At 49.2% G+C, this 13,562-nt stretch overlaps 1 protein-coding gene across 1 annotated transcript in view; it reads left to right on the top strand.

The window, feature by feature from the left end:
* Window positions 1–13,562, top strand: part of CDK18 (cyclin dependent kinase 18) — a 74,554-nt gene that overhangs the window by 11,699 nt on the left and 49,293 nt on the right. The gene's annotated exons all lie outside the window — the stretch shown is intronic.

Genomic DNA, 13,562 nt, shown 5'->3' with positions numbered 1-13,562 from the left:
GGACTCTGGTTTCTTAGGTCTTTTCCAAAAGACCGTGTTAAATGCAGGTAATGCCTCCACTTCCCAGTGACATCCAGTCTCCCAGGTAAACCAATCCCTCACCCAAGGATTGCCCCACACCCTGTTTCTCGCATGCCCCTCCCCTTTATCAGTAAATCTCCAGCCCCTCTTTCCCCCCTCCCCCCCAGCAAGAACAATGACAGCACTTTCCCTGCTAGGATGAGAATTCCTGGTACCATCAACCCCCCTGATGGTTGCACCATTTCTAAAGAGCTGTGATTGTGGCATTTCAAAGGCTTTGACTGCACAAGCAAGTCCTTTGTATTGAATTGCTGTCAGACAAATCCAAGGTGCTATTCTGCCAGGAAGGAAGGAGTCAAAGAAGATAGCAAACAAAGCCCCTTTGACTTCAGTTTTCCAGCAGAGGGGCTAGGAGAAAGGGATCCCTGGGAGTCATTTTAAGTCCATGAAAACAGAATACGGTGTCTAAGGGAGAGGGAATGATTTCATAAATTCAGATTAACAGTATGTGTTCGAGTTAAGCACGTAATCCATCCCAATCCCCTCTTATTAGCGGTTAATTGTATAATTAGTGGCACTGTGATAATGGTGTGGTGAGTGCAGCTAGCTCCCATGTGCACAGTCGACTCGATGGCTTTCAAACCAGAAGGGAGTGCGGTGTAGTGGTTAGAGCAGATCACTTAGGATACGCTTGCTGAGTGAACTTGGGCCAGTCAGATTGGTGTAATACTCACCTGTCTTTCAGGGATTTTGTGAGGTACAAAGATGACCTGCAAAGGAACATTTAAAATTGCCATTTTCTGCTTCTTGAGGTACAAAGACATCCTTCGAGTTGTCTTTTACCTGCTGAGTTTTTAGGGTTTTGGGAATGCCCAGTCTGGTCTTCACTGGTTTTGCTGGAGGACCTCTTGTGAGTCTCAGACGTTTATTGTGAGCGCTCATTCCTGGACTGAAAGGTTGTGCAGTCTTTACCACAGACATATTCTTTCCAAAGTGTCCATCAGCCACTGGAATTCAATAGGTGTTAACCAAACCAAGGACATTTTAAACAATGTGGCAGAAAGTCTCTTCTCTAACTTGCTCATCTTTGTCATCTTGACACTGTGAAGTCGCAGTTACGGCAGTTCTCCAGTCATCCATAGAGCCTCCTAGTATATACCAGACCTGAATAAGTTCAACCAAAAGATGAGAGAGCGCATGGAAAAATCTTTTAGGACACAAGCCTTTCAGGCCATCTTTATAAAGAAGCAAAAAAGAGGGCATCAAGCCCAATCATCCCTTTCCACCACAGCTCTCCTTGGGATGCTCAGGGCAGCGTTAGCTCTGTCAGCATTTGTGGTATCAATGACTGTGCACTCAAGTCAGAAACTGAAACCACCAGGATGTTGTCCTCATTTATTGTTTGTATTACAGTGGGGCCTAGAGGCTGTAACCATGCTGGGGTCCTCATTGTGGGAGGTTCTATGCATATACATAGTCCTTGCCCTGGAGAGCCTAAAAGACAAAGGATGGGAGAAGGGAAACATCTCCATTCTACAGATGAGGAATAGACTCCCCTAAGGAGTCCGTGACAGAGCCAGAAATCAGGCCCAGATCTCCGGAGTCCCAGGCAACTGCCTTACCCCCCGACCATCCTTCCTTCCTGGAGCTGGTGTCAAATTCTTTCCCACTGATCTGCCATTCAGATTCCTTATAGCACCTCATCATCCTACCTTGCCTTGTAGGCTCCTCTAGCAGATCTCTCTCTCCTTCCCTCTGTGTGGATCTCATGCTGAGCTCCGTTATTGTCCCCACTTTCCAAGGGCTCAGGCATAAATGCTTTTAACTTGTCCAGGGCACCAGAGCTGTGGCTGCATGCTGAAAAGATGGGGACCCGTGTGGGAGACTGAACTACCAGACAGGTTTCAGAGTAGCAGCCATCTTCGTCTGTATCCGCTACCAGGTTGCAACAAAGGAGCTGATAACTTCAAAGAGAGGAGGGGGCTGGGAGGGAAAAGGGTGCGTGGCCGGGATTGAACTGGGGTGCAAAAGGGATAGAGTCTGAATACATCGGAAAGGGGGTTTCTTTTCCATAGAACCACCCCTGTTTTGTCTACCACTCTAATAAGCAGCATAGCTGCTTTGAGGCAGGTTTACTGTGTAAGGGAGAGGGCCCTGTACGGCCACAGTTGCCTGGTAGCGAGCTTGCAACGCTGTTCCATCCTGTCGCGTGGATGGGGTATCCGTACCCTGTGCTGCAGCCTTGAATAGTGAAAGAGCCGTGGCATGGTCCAGAGTCCTGGATCTTGTCTACTTTTTAAGGTGGAACAGCATTTTTAACCAAACTGTGTATTATAACTGGGTCCCCCGAGTGTAGAGGGGCCCGCAGGGTGGCCCTCCATTTGGAGGCTGGAGGAGGTTTCCCGACGGCTAAAGGGATGTTGGTGCTTTGTGTGCTCACATCCCATTTTGGTGGGGTTTTCTTTATTCTTCCAGGCATGGTAGAGCAGGATCCGCTAACAGAGCATGCTGCCTGGGAATGGTTTATTCCGGGTACATCATTATCATTTGTGCAGGGTATTAACAGAAGGCAGATAACCAGCTGGCGTTTACATTCCAGCAGGGAGCTGCTGGGTGAGCCTCTCTGGCTGTTACACGTCCTCCTGTTCGCATTCCACTCCTAAGGAGGATTGCATTGCCGGTGAAAGGTTCCAGACAGACAGCCCCATGCGTAGAACAGCTACAGCGTGGACAGCTGCAGGGCAAGCTTCCCTGCCCTTATACCTCAATCCTGACCCGGAAGATGGGCGAGGTCACCTCTAGGCATCACAGGTTCATTCAGTCTCTGGGGCCTATTCCGTTCTTGCCAAGAGAAGAGTTGGAGATGCATGTGTTAGGGATGGGGGTAGGTTGCCATGTTGTTGGCAACTTGGGCATTTGTCCGCTGAACTGCAGCCCACAAAACTCATTGCACAAAGGGCTGCCTTGCATCTGCCAGATCACTGTTGAGCTGGGCCAGATTTGAACCAGAAGCGAGAGACCCTGGGCTAGCACCTCAGCTGGTATAAATTGACACAGCATCAGTCAAAGTCCAAGTCAGGGAGGAAGCTAGCCTGGCTGAGGATCTGGCTCTTACCCTTTTTTTTTTCTTTTAAAGTACCTCTTGGTGTTTGGTTTTGCAACACCTCTTCCCGGCCTATAGCCAAAACGACGTCTGTTGTTCATGCGGTTGATCAGCCTCTGGCCCCTTGCAAGGCCAAAATTCTTTGTGCATGAGAAGGTGCATGGGGAGGAAAGCTTAGTAATGTTGGTAGCCGGTAGAAAGGCATCCAAGAGTATTTGGCTCCCTGCAATAGATGGGGAAAGGTCACTAGCTTGGCAGAGCGCTGCGGTGGCTGGTGACATCTGAAAGCGGGGAGGCGAAACTGACACATAAAGGAGCTCCTTGGAACCAGTTATGACAGTGGGCACAGATAAGGCGTATGACCCGAGCCAAGGTAAGCACTGCCAAAGGCTGCCAGACCTGTGGACTGTCCACTGGCTGAGGGCAAATGAGAACACATAGAGTTCATCCAAGGAAGCTATTTATTTTGCAGCAATCATGTTTTGAACAGCCTGGCATCAAGGTAACAAATCTGAGCTCTTGCCAAGCTTGCAGCCTCGAAACAATCATCTTATCACAGGGGGATCCCAGGCAGCTGCCTCTCGGCCTAGGAGGCTTTTATTTCCCTCGTTGCCTTCCTTTTTTTACAGGACTTTAATAGACATAAGCTCCCTGTTGTCTGACGGCTGGGAGTGCATCCTCAAGCAGTCTCCCCTATCGCAAGCCAGCAGCAGTCCCCCCGTCTCCTGCTGCCCATCAGCACAGGTGCAGCAAAAGGGAGATTGCACAAGCAGGGCAAAATACCTGCTGCGCGTCTTGGAATGTAGCTCTACTAGCAAAGTCTGAAAGATCCCACCAAGATGATTTCAGATAAGGCCACTTAGAGGCCCACTCTTATCTAAACATTGACATACGGTTACGGCAGTCATTATTTGGATAGGGAACTGCAGGCTTATACAGTCTATCAGAGGTCTATTCCAATGCCTGAGCAGGGGGTTGGCTGTATAGACTTGTTGGCATCAGGCTGGGAGTCAGGAGACTTGGCTTCAATTCCCGGCTCTGCCACAGACTCCCCCTGTGACCTTGGGCAAGTCACTTAATGTCTCTCTCTCTCTCTCTCTCTCTCTCTGTGCCTCAGTTCCCATCTGTCGAATGGAGATAAAAACATTATCTTTGGTCTGCCTTTTCTGTTTAGACCTCTAGCTCTGTGGGGCAGGGACCGTCTCTCACAGCACTTAGAGTAACAGGGCCCCAAATCTCAGTTGTGGCCCCCAGGCGCTCCTGCAATGATACGATTAATAATAATTTTGGGAGGCAGGAGCTGCTGGGTCCAATCCCAGCACTGACTCCCCGTGCGACGAGACTGAATCTCAGAGCCTCATCGTTCACGTACCGGGAAGCCAGCCTCCCCCTCACTGGAACGCCACAGCCTGTTCCATGGGAGTTCCGAATCCACGCGCCTCGTGATCTCTGGTGGCCTCACTGAGAAGTGTATGGTGACGGTGACCTCTTCCTGCTCACACACCTGCGCTTTGGAGGCTGCCCCTGCATGGCACTATCCTTGTGATTCTTGCACTCTCACCCGAAGGACTGCAGGCTGTTCGTTCCACCCTGAGACCTTCACCTGTGGCTCGTCAGTGGCTCTCGCATCATGAAGCACTTGGAAGCAGGTTTCCCATTCAGACTTCGAATGGCTGTCTTTCAGCTCAGGGCTGGCAGTGGAGAGCTCTGACTCTCTCTTCCCACCCCCCTGCCCCGGCTCTGACTCCCTCTCCCCTCAGCTTTGCCAGAGAAATATTTTGGTCTATGAATTGCTGTTTTCTTCCCTTCCCCCTGCCTGTTGGCGTCTTCGTTTCCAGACATCTTCCCCACAGGTACTTTCCAAACGTTCGGCTGCAGTTTTACATGCGTGGGATGGTCCGGATTTTAACTGTGCCCCTTTGACTTTGTATAGCATCTGGGTAATGTTATGTTGTTCCAGAAGGGTAATCTCTCTCCCTACACACACGCATGCATGCACCCAGAGGTGGGATGGGCAGCAGCTAAGCAACTGGGCTAGGAATTGAGAGAGCTGGATGCTATTCCCAATTCTGCCTCTGTATTGCTCTGCGTCTTTAGGCTACTCACTTAGGGCCAGATTTTTAAAGGCATTTAGGCTCATAAAGATGCAGATACACTGAACTCCTATTGAAATTAATGGGAGTTTGGCACTTAGGTGCTTCTGAAAATCCCGCTAGGCACCCATCTGCATCTTTAAGCGCTTAAATGCCTTTAAAAATGTAGTCCTTAACTTCTCTGTGCCTCTGTGTGTGGGGCCCTGGTTCCTTACTGGGGGCACTAAGCATTATTGCAATACAACTAATCATGTGTCTTGAGATCGACAGATAAGGATTATGAAGTTATTGTTTTTATTACTGGGGGGCTGCCAAACTTAATGATTGTTTGTGCTGTGCTTTGAGATCCTTGGAAGAAAAGGGTTGAATTGTTACACTGATTCCCATGCAGCTTTCAGACATCTTCAATCCACTGCATTTCCTCCACCGCTAAGCAAAACACACGTGCACACACACACACACACAGCCAACCCAGGATGGGTGCACAACTGGTTTAAGGTTAAATGCCAGATTAGCTCAATCCTTGGCAAGGAGGCAGAATTGTGGTATTTGCTTATTCACTTGCCATCATGTGACTCCCGGAGCTTTAAATAAAACAGATTTCAAACCCCGATGCAAAGCATTTTAATGCCTGATTCTACACAGTACTGCTGCCCCAGCACATGGCCTCAGACAGAAACCTAGTCAGTACCGCTTCTGTAAATTGTCCTGAAGGGGGGAAAATAGGTCAGGAACTGCGTCTTCTTTCATTAGTTTCTTCTTGTGCTGCTGCAGAAAGATCTGGCTGAGTTCTTGGGGCTGGTTTTTAGACTCAGATCAGCCCTGAGGAGGCCTGTCTCCTAGGTCTGAGCTGTAGTCTGGAGGGGATTTTAGTCTTGTGCATATCTATTTGGATTGAACCTCTCCTACTCCGCCCCCATTTCCTGAGAGTGGTGTGCAAGATGATGGCGTTTCAGGTAATCTGATAAGTGCTGACCTGGCATGGCAGTCTCACGGGAGAGATGAATAGCTTCGAAATCCAGGTATTAGAGACAGTTTTGTGGAGCATAAACTGGCAGAGATTCAGCCCCTTTCATAGGGGGCTAGGATCAAAATGTGATGCTGTTTGGAAAGGTCCACTCCAGTCTCGAAGATGCAGAGAGCGTACTAGCCCTTTGTGCTGCTGGGGGGTTTGTTTGGGGTTTATAAAATTTATAGCTGTGTTTATTGGGGGGAACCCTTTACTGTGCCCTACAAATGTTCTTTTCCATACCATGCATATTAAGGGAGGGGTGTGGAAATTGATCCTGAAGTATCAGGCTTCCTGATCTCGTGGGAATGGGAAACCGGTAACTCCAGCAGGACCTGCAGGGACGACAGAGCTTTACATCCCTGGGGCTCAAGGCACCTTACAAAGGATTCTGTCTCCTAAATGCCCGGGATTCTGGCATCCAAGGATCACAAAGTGCTTTACAAACACCAGCTCCCACAGTCCCTCTGTACAGCAGGTTTGTCTTGTCGGTCACCATTTTACTGAAGGGGAAAACTGAGGTGGCAAGAGAGGCTAAAGTGACTTGCTCAAGGCTACAAACAAGTCAGTGGCAGCAGCATCCTGACACCCAGTCCTGTGCCTTCATAAGAATGGCCATACTGGGTCATATTCTGTCTTTTGATAGTGGCCAATGCCAGGTGCTTCGGAAGGAATTAACAGAACAGGTGGTCATGAAGTGATCTATCGCCCATCGCCCATTCCAACTTCTGGCAAACAGTTTAGGAATGCTTCAGAGCATGGTTTTGCATCCCTGCCCATCCTTTCTCCATAAAACCGTGCAACAGAACAAGCTCTTTTAAAGAAGAGTAACATTAGTGCAGTGCTGCCCACATTGATTGTTGCTGAGGTCTCCCGCATGTCTGCATCCATTGATCCGGCCAGTGGGTGGGGGTCGGGGGAGGGAGCTCCAGGCAAGATCTTTGATTCTGTGCCACTTCTTGCAACAGGTAGAGATTTGCCTTAGTATGCCCGGCGTAATTACTTCTCTTGCTGCCGCTGTCGTGTACCAGTTGTCTGCCCACTCCTTTCCTCTACACCAGAGGTGGCTGCATTTTAGTGGCAGATCATGCCTGAATACTGATCTGTGAGATACAAGATCTCTGTCTCCTTACATGCATCCCACTAGTAATGGTTTTAATATGAGAAACGACAGATATTTCATCCCCAGTGTGCTGGTTGTTTCAGAGTAAGCTGATCCCAGCTGAGATGCAGTCTCAGCCCCGCACGGTGTCTTAATGGTCACGCACAGTTAATTAGCTGGATGTAGAGCTGCTCAGACTCTGCTGTGCTAGATAGCTCTCCTAGCCTTCCACAGCAGCAGCTGCCTACCGACTGCTTTCCTGCTAGCCAGGGACAGCTGAAAGGTCCCTTAATCGGCTTGCGAATCTATGGCGACGGTCTCGTGCATGCTGGGGGCAGAATACAAAGGCTGGGATGTAATCGGGTGACAGGATCAGGGTACAGGGATCACCGCTGGGTAGAGCCCAGAGAGGATTAGGTTTGTGGACAGTAACTACCAAAGCTGTTTGTGTGTGTAAATCGTACTCGCTGCATTTACATAGGGCTTATTGTCACTCAGTGGCCCCAAAGCCCCTCACAGACTTTGGAATATGTTTTAGGGTTTTTCAGGTTGCGAGGCACTATGGAAATGGAAGGTTGTTGTCATTATGAGTGAATATGGGTCTTGGATCGGTGTAACACTGAACTTTGGGTTTCTGTGTGTATGGGCCCCTGATTCTGTCCTTCTCTATGTCCCATTATCACTGGTGTTATTTGTATTATTGTAGCACTTCGAGGACCCAGCTTTGATCAGGACCTCATTGTGTCAGGTCCTGTCCATACAGGTAGTAAGAGACAATCCTTGCCTTAAAGATCTTGCAATCGAAATAGACAAAGGGTGGGAGGGAAACTGAGTCACAGAGCTGAGAAGAGACTTGCCAAAGGTCACTCTGCAGGTCAGTGACAGAGCCAGGTCACTCAGTGGTTGACTCCTGCCCCCCTAGAAGTCAGTAACAAAACTCCTACTGACTTCCATGGGGCCAAGATTTCATTTCAGGTCTCCTGAGTCACAGTCGAGTGCTATATCTGCTCAACTATGCTGCCACCACGACGATAGCTAAGAGCTCAAGACCCATCTACTTAATGGCAGGAAATTAAACTTGTAATTTAAACAGTTCCAAGAAATAAATGAATACAAAACCGAATGCACTTGTTGGGACCTTGGATGAGATTGGTATGTTCACCATTGCTGAGATTCTCATATTATTATAAGCCCATTCTGGGCCAGATCATCAGCTGGTGAGAAACGACAGGGCTCTGTTGGTTTGAAAGGGGCTATGCTGACTTCCGTCAGCTGAGACTCTGACCCAATAATCCCCTGAAAATAAGGAGCGTGCCAGGGACACGCTGACACAACCACCTTCGCTACCGCTCATCAAGAGCCCTGGTAGACTAGCAGACAATATGGGTATTGAATAGGCTACAGCCACTGGTGTGCGACAGGACCGTCTGTACTGGGCAAACGGGCTATTAATGGCCTATTGTCCAGCTGGCCAAACACGAGATACAGTCTCTCAGGTTAACCCCAGCCAAAGAATAAGCTCCTAGTGGTTTTTGGTTGCCGAAATAATGACTGTCATTTTAGTGCCTTCACTCAGAGCCATCAAGCGTTGCAAGGCTGTGACAGAGGGCCCTAGTGTGAAGTGCTGACTACACCGCCCGGGGCTGCTGGCCATAGAGAGACAGAGATACAAAGGAAATACAAGCCCCCTTTGTGTGATCCTGTTACTGGGCTCATTGTCAGGACTTAGGGGAACCGGGATGGAACTGCCTATCCAGCAAAACAGCTCTCCTGCCCGTGTGCAGCAGTGTGCCAAGTGCAGGTTATGGCAGCCGGAGGCTGGACCTGGAGGAAGCTTTCCGTAAAGCTTGCCTGGTGAGGCCTGGCAAGGTCTCTGTGGGTGCTTTGGACACTGGGTTTGGATATGGCTTCCGTCACTTTGGTTCGCGTGCATCACCATCTGTGCTTCACCAGGACCCCACCGGGTTACCTCGTTGTCTTCACGGGTCCCGTGAATGAGGATTGTTGTCAGGGGGGTTGAGCACAGGCGTGGGATCGAAACCTCAGTGCGCGAGGTGCTGTACGTGTGCAGAGCGACTGAGAGTCCCTGCCCCACCGAGCTGACAATCAAAAGAAAGACAGACGAAAGATGGGAGAAGGGAAGCTTTATCCTCCCTGGTTTACAGATGGGGAAACTGAGGCACAGCGAGAGTAAGTAAGAGGTGGGAATTGAACCCACCACTTCCTCTCTAACCAGGGCCTGGGGATGTGGAAGCTCAGGGAGTTCTCTATGCCAGAAATGGGCTGAAGACCATTGCAAATGTGCTGCTGTTGCTGAAGCCAATGTGAGGGAAAAACTGCAGCCCAGGAAGTTGAGTCAGTTCCTCAAGGAGCGAAGTTCTTCTTTCAAGCAAGTGCTTGATGCAAACAACCCGCCCTGGGATCAGGGCTCCTGCTCTTTGCTGCGGGACTCCCGTAGATTAATAGGAGTTGATTGCACGCCCCTCCTTGCAGGAGCACGATCTCCTGGCAGGGGTCTTTGTTTCCTGCGTAGGAGTGAAATGTCAGGCAAAGCTCAGCAGCAGGAGAACTGCATGTCAGGCAGGGCCATGGCCTTGTTCTCTCCCCTCATCACTCACGCTTCCTGGAGAGCAATCGGCACAGACAGCTGCATGGGAAGGCAAGGCGGGGTCGGGGGGCTTCCTAGGTCTCCAGCGGGGCTGGATTGAATGAGTTTCCTGTGAGCAAACAGGGTCATTAGGAACCGGGGGGGGGGGGGGGATTTTAGCCAAGAGGATGAGACCCTTAGATCTCTGTCGATCGGGTGCTACCGAATCTGTTGTGGAAATAGCTGTGCAGTGTGCCTGCCTCATCACCGGTGGGCAGGCTTAGTAATAAAGGCCCAGGGCCGGTGGCTTACATGGCGTGAGCTGGCTGAATGATAATGCCTATTTCTCACCTAGAGCGTTTCATCAGCAGCTCTCAAAGCGCTTCACAATCTTTTAGCATGTTTATCCGCACCGCGCCCCCATGAGGTAGGGCAGGGCTCTTAGCCCTCGTTTTTATAGATGGGGACCTGAGACACAGAGAGGCCAAGTGGCTTGGCCAAGGTCACACAGTAATTGCACGGCAGTAGCTGGGAATTGCACCTGGGTCTCCACATCCTAAGCCAGTGCCCTAACCACTGTTAACTTTTACCTCTCAAGAAGGAGATCTTGGAGTCATTGTGGAGAGTTCTCTGAAAACATCCACTCCACCTGCAGCGGCAGGTCAAAAAAGCAAACAGAATGTTGGGAATCATTAAGAAAGGGATAAATAAGAAGACAGCAAATATCATCTTGCCTCCCTAGAAATCCATGGTACACCCACATCTAGAATACTGCGTGCAGATGTGGTCGCCCCATCTCCAAAAAGATATATTGGAGTTGGAAAAGGTTCAGAAAAGGGCAACAAAAATGATTAAAGGTATGGAACGGCTTCCATATGAGGAGAGATTAATAAGACTGGGACTTTTCAGCTTGGAAAAGAAACGACTAAGGGGGGATATCATTGAGGTCTAGAAAATCATGACTGCTGTGGAGAAAGTAAATAAGTGTTATTTACTCCTTCTCATAACACAAGAATGGTCACCAAATGAAATCAATAGGCAGCAGGTTTAAAACAAACAAAAGGAAGTATTTTTTCACACAACACACAGTCAACCTGTGGAACTCCTTGCCAGAGGATGTTGTGAAGGCCAAGACTGTAGTTCTGAAAAGAACTAGATAAGTTCATGGAGGATAGGTCCACCAATGGCTATTAGCCAGGATGGGCAGGGATGGTGTCCCTAGCCTCTGTTCGCCTGACAGGGGATGGATCACTTGATAATTACCTGTTCTGTTCATTCCCTCTGGGGCACCTGGCATTGGCCACTGTCGGAAGACAGGATACTGGGCTAGATGTACCTTTGGTCTGGTGCAGTTTGGCTGTTCTTATGGACCATCCTTCCCCTCCATTTTCTGCGTAAGGTGGGACATGAACTGGTGTTGGCAGAGTCAGGTTCCAAGGACCACTGCTTATCCTCCAGAGCAACCTCCCAGGCTGTTGAGGGGGATGTGCCACCTTGTGGATAGGCCCCAGACTTGAGATTCCCATGTGTTTGGATGAGTTACTGTGAAATCCCCATGCACACTTAGTTTTCATCGAAGGATGTTCTGGTTATTTCAATCCCATCTGCTAACTAGATCTAATCTCCCTTCTGCTCCCATTCCTCTAGCCACACCCACTTCCTCCACCGCACCCCATCTGCTAGTGCAACACGGCAGGCTAGTGGTAGCTTTCGAAGTGACCCTTGATCTGAGCAACCTCAGCTTTGAAAAAGTTCAAGTCCTGGCTTAGTCTCTTTCACTGAGTGCATGGCAGTGCTCTGGGTTCCCACTCACGTCTGGGTGCTGTTCCCAATTTCCTGCTGCCCTGCGTCATGGGCAGTCATTTACACCAGTGCCCGTGGGTGTAAAACTCTACCATGTTTTCACACTCACTTTGCACTGATGTTCATGATCAGCTATAATGCAGTCAATGTTCTAGGGCCTAGGCTCGTCTCTTCCTCTATACCCGATCCTGGAAGTTATGTTCAAGGAATGTGCTTGCTGTCTGTCCCTAGGGTTGGATTCCTGAGGGCATGAGGAATGGCATGGCCAATGGAGGGACCACAGCTCTTCAATATGAGCCCTCCTGCTCAGAAACTGCCTGCCTCCATCAATCTAAACTAATCTCTCCAGGCATTTGCTCGTGCTTGTCGCTGTAGTTTCTGAGCATGTTATTGGAATGTTATTAGAATACTGTGTAAGATGCATCTGTTCAACCTGGCTTTTTAGCCAGCAGGAGATGTACCGTTGGCTGGGGGAAGAAGGGGCTTGTTAATTTGGCAGATTTATTGTCGGTATGGGTGGGGGTGAAAGGCAGGAAGTGGTGCAGTGTGTGGTCATGGGTTGAAATTCGGTGCCGCCCCTCATGGAGCCAAAGGGATTTGCAGTCTTTGCTCCCTCAGGATTCTCAGCCACCCCAGGGAGTCAAAATCACCACCAGCATAAATTAGAGCAGCCACAGGGGTGTTCTAATTTATCTCAGCCTCCCAAGAACATCCCAGAGACTCTGCAGTGGTATGTGCCAACTCCTCCCCCATCCCCATCCTGGCAGACCTCCTGTAAGGGGCCCAGTGTAGGGCTGTGCTGGGGGAATTCAGAGCGGTGCCTGCTCAGAAGGAATTCTCCCCTAACCCTTCGCGTTACAATGCCAGAGTGAGGGATAGGGGCTGGGGCAAGGGATGGAATCTGTCCCACAATGGGTATGCGACACCCTCTGCAGCTGCTTCTCAGCAAGGATAGAACCCTAAACCTCCAGCACCAAGGCACAGGCCTCTCCTACTTGAGCTTAAAGAGTAACTGCAACAGCTAATAGCAGTAGTAGGCTGTTATCCGGTGTATTGTCCAGTCATTAGAAGGGGACACCACACACTTATCCCATGTGTTACATCGATTAGCTTTTGTTCAGTTTGATGCCCATGTCTCCATAGGGATAGGCACCTAATCAACCAATGCCTTGATTCATTATTTACTTAGCCCTGAAAGCGCATGCGGTCCTGTACAGTGGGCATGTTTGCCAAGCAAATAAGAACCTCCGCTCTGAAAAGTCTCCAACACCAACAATAACGAGTCAATGCTACCTAATAACTGTGAGCATAAAAAATAAATACTGAACCACAAGGCTTGCTGGAATGGAAAGGGGACAGTTGCGCATAGTGATGGCAAGTTACTTTTTGGCAGTCCTCTGGAATATCTGTCTCTTGAATTCCACAGCAGTACGTCAGAGAGTTTTTCTGGGTTGAATACAAGAGAGATTCATCTGGCTAATTACAACCCAACTGTCTGTTGAAATAGTTTACTGTGAAATATTGAGCAGAGGTATTGCTCGTGCATCTACTGTAGCTTTAGTAAGCAGTTAAGTATCTTGTCATCAGTCCATGTAATTAGCGTTCTTGCCTGGATTTAGATTTGGATTCTGTCGACAGTTTTATCCAAGTATTTTCTATTTGACTGTTACAGTAAATGCAGATCATTCACATCACTCGTTTTAATCCCGATTTCTTAGCCGCATTCCAGTGAGAGTGATTTTTCATTTTGTCTGCTGGGGCCTAAGTTTCCCATTGCCATTTCAGTGGGATTCTTCACTTCCTGTCCTAAAGTGCTGTGTGATGCTAATCAGCTGACTCTTTCC

Source organism: Chelonia mydas, chromosome 21, assembly GCF_015237465.2.
Source record: "Chelonia mydas isolate rCheMyd1 chromosome 21, rCheMyd1.pri.v2, whole genome shotgun sequence".
Classification (NCBI taxonomy): Eukaryota; Metazoa; Chordata; order Testudines; family Cheloniidae; genus Chelonia; species Chelonia mydas.
This window is presented reverse-complemented; position numbering and strand designations above follow the sequence as displayed.